This window comes from Arachis stenosperma, chromosome 4 (assembly GCF_014773155.1).
Source record: "Arachis stenosperma cultivar V10309 chromosome 4, arast.V10309.gnm1.PFL2, whole genome shotgun sequence".
NCBI classification, from domain to species: domain Eukaryota; kingdom Viridiplantae; phylum Streptophyta; class Magnoliopsida; order Fabales; family Fabaceae; genus Arachis; species Arachis stenosperma.
In genome coordinates, this window is record NC_080380.1 from 31622828 (window position 1) to 31639173 (window position 16346).

The 16346-nt window shown below is 40.4% G+C and overlaps 1 non-coding gene across 1 annotated transcript; it reads left to right on the forward strand.

The window, feature by feature from the left end:
• Nucleotides 1-741: 741 nt before the first annotated feature.
• Nucleotides 742-845, forward strand: LOC130977868 (small nucleolar RNA R71). The gene has a single exon (XR_009085541.1). It is a non-coding gene; the product is annotated as a small nucleolar RNA R71 (small nucleolar RNA).
• The last annotated feature ends 15501 nt before the right edge of the window (nt 846-16346 follow it).

A 16346-nucleotide genomic window follows, 5' to 3' on the forward strand; every position in this document is an offset into this window, starting at 1 on the left:
CACTCTCCTTTTGGATTCTCTTCTGTATTGCTTGGGAGAGTACTGGGAGGAGTTTCAATGACTTTCTTACTCAGCTGGCCCACTTGTGCCTCCAGATTTCTAATGGAGGATCTTGTTTCATTCATGAAACTGAAAGTGGCCTTTGACAGATCAGAGACTATATTGGCTAAATTAGAAGTATTTTGTTCAGGATTCTCTGTCTGTTGCTGAGAAGATGATGGATATGGCTTGCTATTGCCCAGCCTAGTACGTCCACCATTGTTAAAACCTTGTTGAGGTTTTTGTTGATCCTTCAATGAGAAATTTGGATGATTTCTCCATGATAAGTTATAGGTGTTTCCATAAGGTTCACCCATGTAATTAACCTCTACCATGGCAGGGTTCTCAGAATCATAAGCTTCTTCAGAAGCTGCCTCTCTAGTACTGTTGGATGCATGTTGCAATCCATTCAGATTTTGAGAGATCATGTTGACCTGTTGAGTCAACACTTTGTTCTGAGCCAATATGGCATTCAGAGCATCAATTTCAAGAACTCCTTTCTTCTGAGGTACCCCATTATTCACAGAATTCCTCTCAGAGGTATACATGAACTGGTTGTTTGCAACCATGTCAATGAGTTCTTGAGCCTCTCCAGGCATTTTCTTCAGGTGAATAGATCCACCTGCAGAATGGTCCAATGACATTTTCGAAAATTCAGAGAGACCATAATAGAATATATCTAACATGGTCCATTCTGAAAACATGTCAGATGGACATCTTTTGGTCAACTGCTTGTATCTTTCCCAAGCTTCATAGAGGGATTCACCATCTTTTTGTTTGAAGGTTTGAACATCCACTCTTAGCTTGCTCAGCTTTTGAGGAGGAAAGAATTTATCCAAGAATGCAGTGACCAGCTTATCCCAGGAGTCCAGGCTATCCTTAGGTTGTGAATCCAACCAGATTCTAGCTCTGTCTCTTACAGCAAAAGGGAAAAGCATGAGTCTGTAGACTTCAGGATCAACTCCATTCGTCTTTACAGTCTCACAGATCTGCAAGAACTCAGTTAAAAATTGGTAAGGATCTTTAGATGGAAGTCCATAAAACTTGCAGTTTTGTTGCATTAAAGCAACTAGTTGAGGCTTAAGCTCAAAGTTATTGGCTCCAATGGCAGGAATGGAGATGCTTCTTCCATCAAATTTGGACGTTGGCTTTGTGAAGTCACCAAGCATTCTCCTTGCATTATTATTATTATTTTCAGCTGCCATCTCTTTCTCTTGTTCGAAAATTTCTAGAAGGTCTCTTCTGGATTGTTGTAATTTAGCTTCTCTTAATTTTCTCTTCAGAGTCCTTTCAGGTTCTGGATCAACTTCAACAAGAGTGCCTTTTTCCCTGTTCCTGCTCATATGAAAGAGAAGAAAACAAGAAAAGAAAAGAAATCCTCTATGTCACAGTATAGAGATTCCCTTATGTTAGTAGAAAAAGAAAGGGGATAAGGAAAGGAGAATGGTTCGGATTTTTAGATGAAGAGAGGTGAAGAGAAGTGTTAGTAATTAAATAATTAAATAGAAGAAGAAAAGAGAAGAGAAAATTCGAAAATAATTTTTGAAAAGGAGTTAGTGATTTTCGAAAATTAGAGATAATTTGTAATTAAAATTAAAACATGAAATAATTAGTTGATTAAAAATAATTTTTTTGAAAAAGAGAGAGATATTTTCGAAAATAGAAGGGGGAAAAGTAGTTAGGTGGTTTTGAAAAAGATAAGAAACAAACAAAAAGTTAGTTAGTTGATTGAAAAAGATTTGAAATCAAATTTTGAAAAAGATAAAAAGATAATAAGTTAGATAAGATTTTTTTTGAAATCAAATTTTGAAAAAGATAAAATTTTTGAAAAAGATCAAATAAAAGATAAAAAGATTTAGTTCAAAAATTTTGAAATTAATTACTTCACTAACAAGAAACTACAAGATAAGATTCTAGAACTTAAAGATTGAACCTTTCTTAACAAGAAAGTAACAAACTTCAAATTTTTGAACCAATCACATTAATTGTTAGCTAATTTTTGAAAATTTGATATAAAGATAAGAAAAAGATTTTGAAAATATTTTGAAAAAGATTTTTAAAATTTTCGAAAATTATATAAAAAAAATGAAAAAGATATGATTTTTGAAAAAGATTTTACAAAGATAAGATTTTTAAAATTGAAATTTTGACTTGACTTGTAAGAAACAACTAATTTTGAAAATTTTTGACCAAGTCAATCCCAAAATTTCGAAATTTTTGGAGGGAAATAAGGAAAAGATATTTTTTTGATTTTTGAATTTTTAATTATGAGAGAGAAAAACAACAAAAATACTCAATGCATGAAATTTTTAGATCAAAACCATGAATGCATGCAAGAATGCTATGAATGTCAAGATGAACACCAAGAACACTTTGAAGATCATGATGAACATCAAGAACATAATTTTGAAAAATTTTTGATGCAAAGAAAACATGCAAGACACCAAACTTAGAAATCTTTAATGCATGGAAAATATGAATGCAAAGATGCACATGAAAAACAAGAAAAGACACAAAACAAGAAATTATCAAGATCAAACAAGAAGACTTATCAAGAACAACTTGAAGATCATGAAGAACACTATGAATGCATGGGATTTTTGAAAAATGCAAGAAAAATTTTTAAAGCATGCAATTGACACCAAACTTAAAAATTAACACAAGACTCAAACAAGAAGCATAAAATATTTTTTATTTTTATGATTTTCTAATTTTTTTGTATTTTTGTTAATTAATTTTTTTTTCGAAAATAATGTGAAGAAAAACAAAAATTAAAAGAAAAACTTTGAAAAAGATTTTGAAAAGAAAATTACCTAATCTGAGCAACAAGATGAACCGTCAGTTGTCCATACTCGAACAATCCCCGGCAACGGCGCCAAAAACTTGGTGGACGAAATTGTGATCCATGTTCTAATTATTTTGAGATGAAGGCTTCTAAGGGGCAGCAGCTGAATTCACAACTCCGTTCAACTAACCAGCAAGTGTACTGGGTCGTCCAAGTAATAAACCTTACGTGAGTAAGGGTCGAATCCACAGAGATTGTTGGTATGAAGCAAGCTATGGTCACCTTGCAAATCTCAGTTAGGCAGATTAAAGGGTAATTGTGATTATTGGAATAAATAATAAATAAAAAGGAATAATAAAAGGGATAGAAGACTTATGCAGATTCATTGGTGAGAATTTCAGATAAGTGCATGGAGATGCTGTATGGCTCACGGACGCCTGCTCTTCTACTGCTTCTACTCAATCCTTCTTACTCCTTTCCATGGCAAGCTGTGTATAGGGGTTCACCATCAGCGGTGGCTACTTTCAATCCTCTCGGGAAAATAATCCTATGCGGTTGTCAATCGCTCGGCTAATCGTCTGGAGGCATCACCCATGGTTGATGGCTACATCCCATCCTCGCAGTGAAAACTAATGCTCACGCACTCTGTCACAGTACGGCTAATCACTGGTTGGTTCCCGCGCCTACTGGAATAGAATCCCTTGATTCTTTTGCGTCTGTCACTAACGCCCAGCACTTGCAAGTTTGAAGCACGTCACAGTCATTCATTACCGGAATCCTACTCGGAATACCACAGACAAGGTTAGACTTTCCGGATTCCCAGGATCCTACTCGGAATACCACAGACAAGGTGAGACTTTCCGGATCCTCATAAATGCCGCCATCTATCTAGCTTATACCACGAAGATTCTGTTGGGGAATCTAAGAGATACACATTCAAGCTCTGTTGCATGTAGAACGGAAGTGGTTGTCAATCACGCGCGTTCATAAGTGAGAATGAGAATGATGGTTATTTAATCATCACATTCATCATGTTCTTGGGTACGAATGAATATCTTGGAATAAGAATAAGAGAGATTTGAATAAAAGAAAATAGAACTTCATTAATACTTGAGGTACAGCAGAGCTCCACACCCTTAATCTATGGTGTGCAGAAACTCCACCGTTGAAAATACATAAGTGAAAGAGGTTCAGGCATGGCCGAATGGCCAGCCCTCTCCTTGATCAAGTGACCGAATGATTAAAAGACTTAGAGTGGTCAAAAGATGTCTAATACAATAGATAAATGTCCTATATATACTAGACTAGCTACTAGGGTTTACATGAGTAAGTAATTGATGCATAAATCCACTTCCGGGGCCCACTTGGTGTATGTTTGGGCTGAGCTTGATCAATCCACGAGCTGAGGCTTCTCTTGGAGTTGAACTTCGAGTTATGACGTGTTTTGGGCGTTCAACTCCGGATCATGACGTTTTTCTGGCGTTTAACTCCAGACAGCAGCATGTACTTGGCGTTCAACGCCAAGTTACGTCGTCAATTTCCGAATAAAGTATGGACTATTATATATTGCTGGAAAGCCCTGGATGTCTACTTTCCAACGCCGTTGAGAGTGCGCTAATTGGAGTTCTGTAGCTCCAGAAAATCCATTTCGAGTGCAGGGAGGTCAGATTCCAACAGCATCAGCAGTCCTTTTGTCAGCCTTTTTCAGAGTTTTGCTCAAATCCCTCAATTTCAGTCAGAATTTACCTGAAATCACAGAAAAATACACAAACTCATAGTAAAGTCCAGAAATGTGAATTTATCATAAAAACTAATGAAAACATCCCTAAAAGTAGCTCAAACTTACTAAAAACTACCTAAAAACAATGCCAAAAAGCGTATAAATTATTCGCTCATCAGACCCTTTCCTCAAGGATCGGGACAAGTCAAATTCCTCATAGTGGGAATATACTACTTCACAAAGTGGATTGAGGCAGAACCCCTAGCTAATGCCACTGCTCAAAGAAGTCAAAAATTCCTATATAGAAATATCGTCACAAGGTTTGGGGTTCCATACTCCATCACCACAGACAATGATACTCAGTTCACAGATGCAGGCTTCAGAAAGCTAGCGGCCGACCTGAATATAAGACAATAATTCACCTCTGTTGAACATCCTCAAGCCAATGGACAAGATGAAGCTGCCAACAAAGTCATACTGGCTGGGCTGACGCAGAGGTTACAGGATGCAAAGGGAGCCTGGCCCGAGGAGGTCCCACAGGTCTTATGGGCATACCGAACAATGCCACATTCCACCAAAAAGGAATCATCCTTCTGATTAGCATATGGAATGGAGGCAATGATCCCAGTAGAGATTGAAAAAAGATCGCCTAGAATGATCTACTATAGCGAAGAAGCCAACTCCCAACTTCAAAGGGAAGAGCTCGACCTACTTCCAGAAGTCCAAGAAAGAGCTCGGATAAGGGAAGAGGCATTAAAACGACGAATGGCTTCCAGATACAATCAAAAGGTAATACAACGGGCCTTTGCTGAGGATGACCTCATTCTAATCTGAAATGACATTAGAGCAACTCAACCTGGAGAAGGAAAGCTGGCAGCAAACTGGAAAGGACCCTACCGAGTCATAGAAGTGCTGGAAAAGAGCTACTACAGGCTTTCCAAACTCGACGGGCGAGAGCTTCCTAGGTCATGGCACGCCTGCAACCTAAGAAGGTACTATAGTTAGGGATGATAAAGGACCTTGGGACAAGGCGCACTCTTTTTCCTGAAAAGGTTTTTTTAATGAGGCGCCAATCCAAGACCTACAAATCACCCGACTTAGGTAATTAACCCCCCGCATGTATATATTTGCATTCTCTTTTAATAAAGTTTGTTTAGATCCTCTACAAACGCTCAAGCCCCATTACTCTGAAACACTCATCGTCCGATTATAAAGCTACAGATCAACAGAAAGTGAAAATTAAATTCACTGCGCGATCGCAATAAAGACCAAAAATGAAAACCAAATTCATTAAAAGGTCGACCAAACGAGGGTTAAAACCTAATCTCTACAAAATCAGCAAAGGTGAAAACAGAATAATGCAAGAAGTTATAGAAAGTGATCCATAGAAAGGACCAAACGAGGTCCTAATAAAATGGATTGCTATAAAATAACTTAAAGACTGGCCGGTATAAAGAAGTCGGACCAGCCACAATAATTGAAGTTATAAGTAAAGCCCTGGAAAGAGGTCTGGCTAACCCTATAAAAGAGGATTACTATAACTTAGAAGAGCCCGACATGATGAAGTCGGACTCCCACGACCAAGTTACAAAGATAATCCCTGAAAGAGATCTGAACAAGGTCCAAGAAAGAGGATTACCAAGTAACTCGACAGGGTCCGACATAACGAAATCGGCCCAAAATATAAAGTTACAAAGATAATCCCTGAAAGAGACCTGAACAAGGTCCAAGAAAGAGGATTATCAAGTAACTCAACAGGGCCCGACATGATGAAGTCGGCCCAAAATATAAAGTTACAAAGATAATCCCTGAAAGAGACCTAAACAAGGTCCAAGAAAGAGGATTACCAAGTAACTCGACAGGGCCCAACATGACGAAGTCGGCCCAAAATATAAAGCTACAAAGATAATCCTTGAAAGAGACCTGAACAAGGTCCAAGAAAGAGGATTACCAAGTAACTCGACAGGGCCTGACATGACAAAGTCGGCCCAAAGTATATAAGTTATAAAAGTAATCCCTGAAAGAGATCTGAACAAGGTCCAAGAAAGAGTATTACAAAATAACTTAGGAGGACCCGACATGTTAAGGTCGACCTAAAACATAAAGCTACCCCTAAAAGAGACCTAAATGAGGTCCAAAAAAGAGGGTTACAAACAACAACTTGGACAAAAATCGACCTGAAAAAATCGGCAACCTCAGCATTATAATTCCTAATGAAGACCTGAACAAAGTTCAAATAAAATGAATTGCTGAAAATAGCATCAGGCAAAGGAATCAAGCCGATCATGTCAGACAAAGTTCCAACACTCCCAAAGCCTATGAAGATACCAAGACAAGCGTAGACAGACATGATATAAAAACACAAAGTTATAATAATAGCCAGCTTCAGAGGCCATCAAGTTCAGCCCACAAAGCCTGGAAACTACGTTGTTTATCAAAATAAAGTTGCTAAACCAGCAACTAAAAAAGTTTCAAAAGTCAGCAAAATAAAGAGTTTAAAATCCCACAAGTCGGGCTATCTACACAAGTAATTACAGAAATCAGTTAAACACCCGAAGGCTTCTCGGCAGCATCAGCACGGGGTGAAGGAGGGCGAGTTTGGAGAGGCACTGCGTCCACTGTCCCGTCATCCCGATTCAATATCTGGAAATCATGATCTAATTTGGGACGAGCAGGAGCTGAAGAAGCCGACACAACAGAAGCTTTGACAACAGGCTCAGAGGGAGGCTCAACGTCATCATCATCAGGATCATTGGGGATAATCTTGCCATCCTTCACAACATTATCCAAACTAAATAAAGCAAAGTCGACCTCTAAGGCAAGAACCCGAACCTGCTCCTTCAGGTTCTCATAAGCAGCAGTTACGCTGCCAACAAGGTGACCCTGGAGCTCAAAATAATCAACCCGGGCTGACTCTAACTCCCCTTGAGACGCATCACTTCTCGGTAGGTCGTGACATAGCTGTCTTTGTGCTTCAATGCCATATCCTCAGCCAACTGCACAGAAGCTGCCAAGGCAAGAGAGCTGGCCTTCTCCCCTTCTAGCTCCTTCTCCAGTTTAGTTACCTTCACTTCGAGCTCTTCTTTCAGACCCTTCATCCGATCGAACTCTCGCTTAGCTTCCTCCATAAAGGCTTTGGTAGCATACAGAGGAAGATTTTGAGCAGTTCGATACAGATTAGCTCCCATATGAGCCATCTTAACGCTGCTTCGAGTTATAAAATCTAAGTGATGAAGGAGAGAAACATCATCCATGGAGAGGGCACCATAAGGAGCAATCTGCTGGTCGACAAAGCCAATGGGGTCAAAATCAGGGGCATCCAGATTGAAAGGTTCAACGGTTCGAGGTCTTTTAGGAGGAGGGACGGCCGAAGAAGAAACCACAGCAGCAGTGGAAGATTGTGGAGGATCCACTAAACGAACCCAAGAAGTAGGGATCATTCTCCTCGGGCCAGGAGAACTCAGCACAGACGGCTTCAATGGGACCTGAGAGGACCCTTCCCTATCTACCCGGGCCGAGGTGTTTTGAGCTGCAGTAGCTTTTCTCGCCTTTTTGAAAGCCTTCATTGCATCATTATTCTTGGCCATCTCTAAAAAAATGAAAAACAACAGTTTTATAGACTGGGAAAAAAAGAGAAAAGCAAAAACAAGAAATAGTATATATCAAGTAATACCTAATACATCTCGGACGAGGGAGGGGTCTCCTAAACATTTTTTGGTATTTAGATGAGGAGGTTCCCCCCAAAGATCCTCCAAAACCGTCACAAAGGCCTGTTCGATCTCATCAAGAATTTCCCACGTATATCGGGATACTACTACATTCTGCTACCAATGTAAAGGGAAGGATGGCTCACCATTCGGTTCCAGAAAAAAGGGATGAGCTCCCTCAATAGCTCGAACCTTGAAAAAATAATTCTTGAAGTCCCTAAAGAACTCGTCATACATGGTAAAAACTTTATGTCCTTGTGCAGATCTAAAAGAAACCCACGAGGCTTTCTTTTTTGAAGAAATTTCGGGCTTAGTTAAAACAAACAAATAAAGGAAAAGAGTTTGAGAAGGGGTAACATTCAATTCTTGACAAAGAAGTTGAAAAATCTTAATAAAGCCCCAAGAGTTTGGATGAAGCTGGCACAGAGCTACATTATACGACCACAACAAGTCGGTCTCAAACGAAGTAAAGGAAAAGGTGATGTCCAACTGGCTGAAGAAATAGTCATAAGCATAAAAGAAAAGGCGCTCCCCCTGGGTCAGGACAGGGAAGCAAACCCTCTCCTCGGAGTCAGGTGCCACCAACTCATAATTCTTCTCTTGATCTCTACTCTTACAGAGACGGTGATGTTTCCTAAGCGCCACACAGAATTCAGCATTGACCACAGAAACACACATCAAAACAAGGGAGTCCAACCAATCGGACATACCCTCAGGAACCTTAGAAGACGTCTCTACAATATTTTTGCGAGAAGACATAGCCAACTAGTCCTACAAACAAGAAAAGGAGAGTGGATTACTAAAAACATCTCGGACAAAATCAAAACAACTCAGCCAGCACAGTCCAACATAGTACAAACAGCAAAAAGAAACCCCAGGACCCACACCAAAAAGGTCCAGGGGCATCTTTTGGAGGCAATCAGGGAACAAAGATTCAGGAAAATCTACAAGGTTAACGTCCCAACAAAAACTCGCAACAAGAACAAAGAGAAACCCTTTTCTCAGAAAGCAACATCCCAAAAAGAAAAAAGAAAGTCATTACCACCAGAAGGTCATCAAGATAGCTACCTTCCAAATTCACAGTCTTAGCTTATCAACAAAACAAAAAGCAAAACAACGCGAAGAAAATCAAACGAGCCACCAAAAGAAAAAGTTCTTCTACAGGATTCATCAGCAAGAAAGCTAATCAACATGCGGGAAAAACATCAAAGGAGTAATCTTCCGTAAAAGAAAGCAGGTTCATGCAGTCCGCAAAAAAAGAAAAACAAGCAGTATGAACCCTAGAATACAGAGGGGCTATCTCAAAAAGCAAGAAAAAAACCCTGAACAATAAAACAAAGCAGGCGCACAGTGATACGAAAAGGATCAAACTTTCCAGCGTGTATTTAAAAATCAAAGCTTTATAAAAAATCAAAGGTAAAGCAACGAAAGAAATAAGGGAGCAGAAAGCAGAACCAACCTGGAGAAAGGAGAAAAGCTTGAAAAGGCTGAAAGACGAAGCGACAAAAGACGTTCCTCGAAGCAAAAGCATCAACAAATACCAAAAGACGTCACAAGAGAAACGCAAAAATGCAAATTTCTGATGAAAACAGAAAGGGAGAAAGAAAAGGGGAAGTTACAGCAAAGAAGCAAGAGAAGAGAAACCGTTTTTTGTGAAAGAGTTCAAAACAAACAAAGAGACGGAGCATTAAAAGAATTAATGAGGTTATTAAACCCTCGCGCATTCCCAAAGCAGGGAGACGCGCGTTTTCAAAAGAATAAAATTTAAAAGAAACGTTCCGCATTCAAAGGAGAACTCTACAAAAAAAGGTTGACAAAATGCTCGAGTTCGGCTTCACCCGAGAAGGTCCGAAGTCCTACAGACTAAAGACTTGACCTCAAGCAGGGGCACTGTTCATACCTGGGGTCGAGCTGTCCGACTCAGGATGTTCTACCGATAAAGCGACCGACCTCTTCATGTCAAGTACAATTCAACCTCTCCTCAAAGAGCTCGGCCAAACTACCAGGAAAGCCCAATAAAGGGCCCAAATAGAGGAACATGACCTGAATCCAAGGGCAGCCCAAGCCTATAGAGATAAAGGTGGTTCCCTTAAAGATAAGATGACCTCGCTCGAAGATAAAGATAAGATAAGATAACTAACTTATCTTATCTAAGAAAGGTCTCTCTACACTGTTATAAATACACTGGACCACCCAGGTATAACTCATACTCTGATTCTACTCAATACCTGCTTAATACCCTTGCTAACTTAAGCATCGGAGTCCTTTACAGGTACCCCCCACCCTCCGGAGACAAAGGATCAGCACCACCATCAGGTCCAACAAGTCGGACACAATAGCTCCGACCAATACAGAAGATCTCGTCTGAGAACGACCTACAGTTTCAGGTAACCCTCGGAACAATAATCTAAATTTAAACAAAGTAAAATTAGCATTATAATTTTAAAGATGCAATTATATAAAACAACATTTATACTGTAATTGTAACTTTTAATAAATTAAAAAAATTCTAACCTTTTTCTAAATTTTTTAACTTTTTTTCAAATTAGGACTGATCATCAACACAGAGTTATATATTGTATTTGAGATTCCCATCTTTGCTTGCATAACAAAAACAATAATAATATTACCCTTTTAAGATAAAAAGGAATTTAACATATATATATATATAGTACGGGACCACCCTCGTTAATCAACGGATTCACTGTCTTACTAGGTGTAAAACCCGGTTAATTAACGGCTAATTAACCCATAAATAAGAATTTATTCTAGAAAGCCCAAAATGTGATTTTTATGGCTAAATATGATAGAGGAGATTGAGACGAGAATTTTGGTACCAATTTTATGGAATTCGGATCAAGATTGGACCGAACGGGCCAAACCGGGCCAACCAGACCCAAAATGGGCCCTTGGCCCAATATAATTAAACCAAAACCCTAGTTTTCAGCACCCTCTCTCCTCACAACACTCAAAAAACACGCTGAAAAGTAGAGGGATGGGGGAAGAACACTCTCTCAACCTTCTATCTCTCACTTGATCTTCAAACCACCATAACTTTTGATCTAGAGCTCCGATTGCCGCTCCGTTTGCGGCCACGCGTTCACCGCGGAGAGCTCTACAAAACCCATACAATTAATCTTGAGTTAAGCCACGTTTTGCTCTTCTAAATTCCAGCCTTGTTTTCGAGTTTTATGAGCAAAAATATTGAGATTTTGGGCTCTTTGATGTTATAGGACCCAACTCTCTTGAAGGAGAAGGTTAATCTTGTCTCCTTGGACCTTGGGTGTGGTAAGATTCTCAAACCTAGTGTAATTTGTGATTTTATGATGTTTGGATTTTGAGATGTTGTGTATGGGTATGATGATTGTGGCTTAGGTTGTGTATATGTGAATATTGGAGCTTGATTGGTGATTTTGAAAAGCTTGGAGAGGGTTTGGTGGTGAAAAATCTATTCTTGGAGGTTTTGAGGCCTTGAGAGCTTGTGGATAAGTGGTTTGGAAGTGCTCCGGTTGAGCTTGGGAAATCGGCTAAGGTATGGTTTCAGTTTCCCGAATCTAATATGTAATGTGGTAGGAAATACTTAGGCTAGAGGCCCTAAGATAGGCATTGAATGGTTAATGTTGTTGAATGGTTGATATATATGATGTGGTCATATATGTGATGATTATTATTGATGCCTTGGTGGTATGATGTATGAGAAATATGCATGTTGTGATATATGCTTGATAATTGGTTATGGTTGAATTGTGGGTTGAACCATGTTGATGGTGAGTATGATATTGATTATGTACAATGATGATTTATTGGAATTGGTGTTGTTGAAAATTGGCATGAGGAAGAGTATATGATATGTCAATGTATTTGAGTTTGAGCCAGTTGGGTGAAGTGGGTTAAAATGATGAGATAGTGATTTTGGTAAATTGTGGTAATGTGTCAATGTGTGAGTTGAGGAGGCTTGAGGCTGAATTTGATATATTTTGATTGATTTCAAAGAAAAGGGATGAAATTGGCATGTTTTGATTGATTTTGAAAAGAGTTGAAAATGGCTTGTTTTGAAAATGGCACTTGGTGGTTTTGTATGAAAATATGGTTTTTGGGCATACTTTGGCGGAACATAACTTGGACTACGGATCTCTGTTTTGTACCAAATATGTTTAGAAATGAAATTGGATCCAGGAAGTCCATGCCGTTCGAAGAACAGATGAAAAATGATTTAAAATGAGGAAGTTATGTCCATTGGAAGATAGGGGTTTGAATCTGTGAATTCTGCAGCTTTTAACTTAGAAAATTCTTAGCAGAATAACCCCTTGCGCGTAGGCGCACTTGGCGCGTACACGCCGATCTTCCAGAAAATGCCATCCACGCGTGCGCGTGATGTGCGCGGGCGCGCCGATTGTGCTGCACCCAATGCCCAGCCATTTTCCAGAGAGTTATGCCAGAACTGTGCCGGTGTTGTGCCTGGGGCACGAGAACACCCACGCGTACGCGTGGTTGACGCGTGCGCGTCGATTGGCAAATTTTTAATCCATGCGTTACCGTGCGTGACGCTTACGCGTCGATGAGTTTTCGAGGCCATCCACGCGTGCGTGTGGAGTGCGCATACGCGTGGCCCTGTTATGTCTTAAATCATTATGATATGCCTAGCTATTGAAAAAGGGCTAGTGAATGAGGTAACTTGCGGGTGAAGCAAGAAAAATATGAATGATCAATGAGGATCAAAGATGATTATGTGAGATGCGGAGGATGGTGTGGAAGTGCTTGTTATGCCATGGGCCGAAAGGCTGTAATTATTAATGACACGGCTGGTTATGGATTTAACCGTGAGCCGGGTGGTTGGTTATGGATTTAACCGTGAGCCGAAATGGCTGTGTATGATATGAATATTGGCTGGTTCTGGACTGAACCGTGAGCCAGATGGCTGATATGGATGTTGATCCATGGATGAGAATTCATGCATGTATATGCTGAATCATTGATAATTCAGATTTGCACTTCCACTATCTGAGATACGAGTTTTCCTGGGTAGTAGCAGTGGCTAACCACCACGTGCTCCAAGTTGAGACTTGATACTATGTTGACCCTATGTCGTAAGTGTGGCCGGGCACTGTGAAAGACCCGGATGAGCTCGCTCCCGTAAATATTCACCAGTGAAGGTGATGGATATAGATCATGATTATGATCAAGTTTATGATGAGTATAACTCGAGTTGGGGATGCGTGACAGAGGGACAGTCCAAGGGTTAGCTACCAGGACTTGTCGGGTTGGCTCTATAACCGACAGATGATATCATCAGCCACTAGGGACAGGCATTCATCATATGCATACTATGTGAATTGTTTGAGATTGCCTACTTGACTGCATATTATTTGTTAATTGTCTAAATGCCTTAATTGTTCCTATTTGTATATTTCTTGTTTGATATAACTGTGTTTGCTACATTATACTCCTGCTGGTGGTTGGGAGGTTTGAAGGAATCGGAAAGGGAAGTATTAGTTAGACTGAAGAATCTTTAGTCAGATGCCCTTATATGGTTTAGCTTGTTTATAAGCTTTTAAATTATCTGGAGGAAGTACTAGGATTGCCTTCGGCTTTCCACTATTATTATGTATTATATATGTGGAAGCTGTTACCATGCTGGGGACCTCTGGTTCTCACCCATGCGGATTTTGTGGTTTTCAGATGCAGGACGTGAGGTTTCTCGCTGAGGCATGCTAGAGACTTCTAGACTTTGCGAAGATCCTTTGTTCTCGGGACTCTGTTTTAGTTTATATGTTTTGCTTCGATGCTTTTATCTCCATTAAATAATATAAACTGTGATTCTCCTCTTATGGGAGATTTTGGAGAATAGGTTTTATGTATTTGTGTCCCTTTGGGGTTTTCCTTATTTTATCATATGTATATATTGCTATGCTCGGACCGGTTATCTTCGCAGCCGGATTTTGAGTCTTGATATTCCTGTTTTTGACACTCCTTTGTATATATATAGTCCCGCGTTGGCTTATCTTTGTTCGTTACGTTATCGCCCGGAGTGTTGCGCTTTTGAGTTGCGATTTTTTTGTTTACTCCTTTTTCTACAAAGGCTCCTAGTTATAATCAATCATTCATACTACTATACGTACTATTTTTTATTTTAGAGGTCGTAATACCTTGCCATCTCTGAATTATGACTTAAGCATAAGTCTCTGTATAGTAGGATGTTACATTATGGTATCAGAGCAGTTCGTTCCTGTAGAGCCTGAGGGATGGACTGACTATGCTTCTGTGCATTCTCTGTGTGTGTGTTATGTGCTATTAGTATATCTGCTTGATATAATTGGCATAAACGTTCATGAGCATGCATTTGGGACTTTGAAGCACTAGACTTCCGATATTGAGACTGATCAACTTAATATCAAGTTTTGGGTGTGTATAGGGACCAGATGGCGCCTCGTGCACGCGGTAGAGGTAGTGCGAGAGGTCGTACAAATGCTTGTGCGCCGGAGAATAACCCTAATAACCCGGTGAACTTTATGACTGCATTGGAGAACATGGCTGCTGCTATGCAAGCCACTGCTGAGGCTCTTGGTCAACAAATGAACAACCATGGTAATGATGGAGGTGGAGTTCAGGTCCCGATGACACTGGCAAACTTTTTGAAGGTTAATCCACCTAAGTTCAAGGGAACTGCTAGTCCGACTGAGACTGATACATGGTTTCAGGCTATGGAGCGAGCACTGCAAGCACAAGTGGTACCTGAAGGGCAGCGTGTCGAGTTTGCTACCTATATGCTCACAGGTGAAGCGTCGCATTGGTGGCAAGGTATCCGACGTCTTCTGCAGCAGGGTGATGACTATATCACCTGGAACGTTTTTCAAGAAGAGTTCTATAAGAAGTACTTTCCGACTTCTGCTAGGACGGCTAAGGAACTTGAATTGTTACAGCTGAAGCAGGGTACTATGTCCATATCAGAGTATACTGACAAGTTTGAGGAGCTGTTCAGGTTCTCTCGTATGTGCCAAGGAACTCCGGTGGAATATGAGGAATGGAAGTGTGTTAAGTATGAAGGAGGACTCCGGAGTGATATCTTCAGTTCAGTAGGGCCAATGGAGATTAGGACTTTCTCCGAATTGGTGAACAAGTGTAGGGTTGCTGAAGAGTGTGTGAAAAGGGCAACCACTGAGAAAGGGATTCACAAAGGATCATTCCCACAGAACCGAGGGAAGAACTTTGCACCTAGAGGTCCGTCTTTCAAGAGGGGAAGCTCTTTTAGGAGGCCCAACAACAACAACTCCCAAGGGAAGAAGTTTGGGAAGCAGCCTCAGAATGATCAAGCTTGTGCTAGGTGTGGAAGTCACCACCCGGGAGCACCATGCAAGGCCGGATGGGGTTTGTGCTACAATTGTGGAAAGGCGGGGCATAAAGCCGCAAGTTGTCCGGAGAGGCAAAAACAAGGTGCTGGGAAAGCACAACAGACTGGTCGGGTGTTCACCACTTCAGCTATAGGTGCTGAGGGATCTGAGACACTCATTCGAGGTAACCGTGAAATAGCTGGTCAAACTTTAAATGCTTTATTTGATTTGGGAGCATCGCATTCATTCATTGCATTTGAGAAAGCCCATGAGTTAGGATTGGAGATTGTAACCTTAGATTATGATCTAAGAGTGTACAATGCTACCCATGAAGCCATGGTGACTAGGCTAGGATGCCCAGAAGTTTCCTTTATGTTCAAGCAGCGTAATTTTGTTCACAATTTAATCTGCTTACCGATGATCGGTCTTGATCTTATTTTGGGATTGGACTGGTTATCTAAGAACCATGTTCTGCTAGATTGTTCTACAAAGTCGGTGTACTTTATGCCGGAAGATACAGAAGGGCCGGTCGTGGTGAATAACTATTACTTGAATTCAATGATGGTGAATTCTGGAACCGAATGTCAGGGTATCCTGTTGTTAACTGCGGGTGTTTCGGGTGATGATCAAAGGTTGGAACAGATTCCGGTTGTGTGTGAGTTTCCGGAAGTGTTTCCCGATGATATTGATGAGTTTCCACCTAATCGAGAGGTTGAGTTTGCTATTGAATTGGTACCTGGGACAGGCCCAATCTCAAGTGCTCCTTA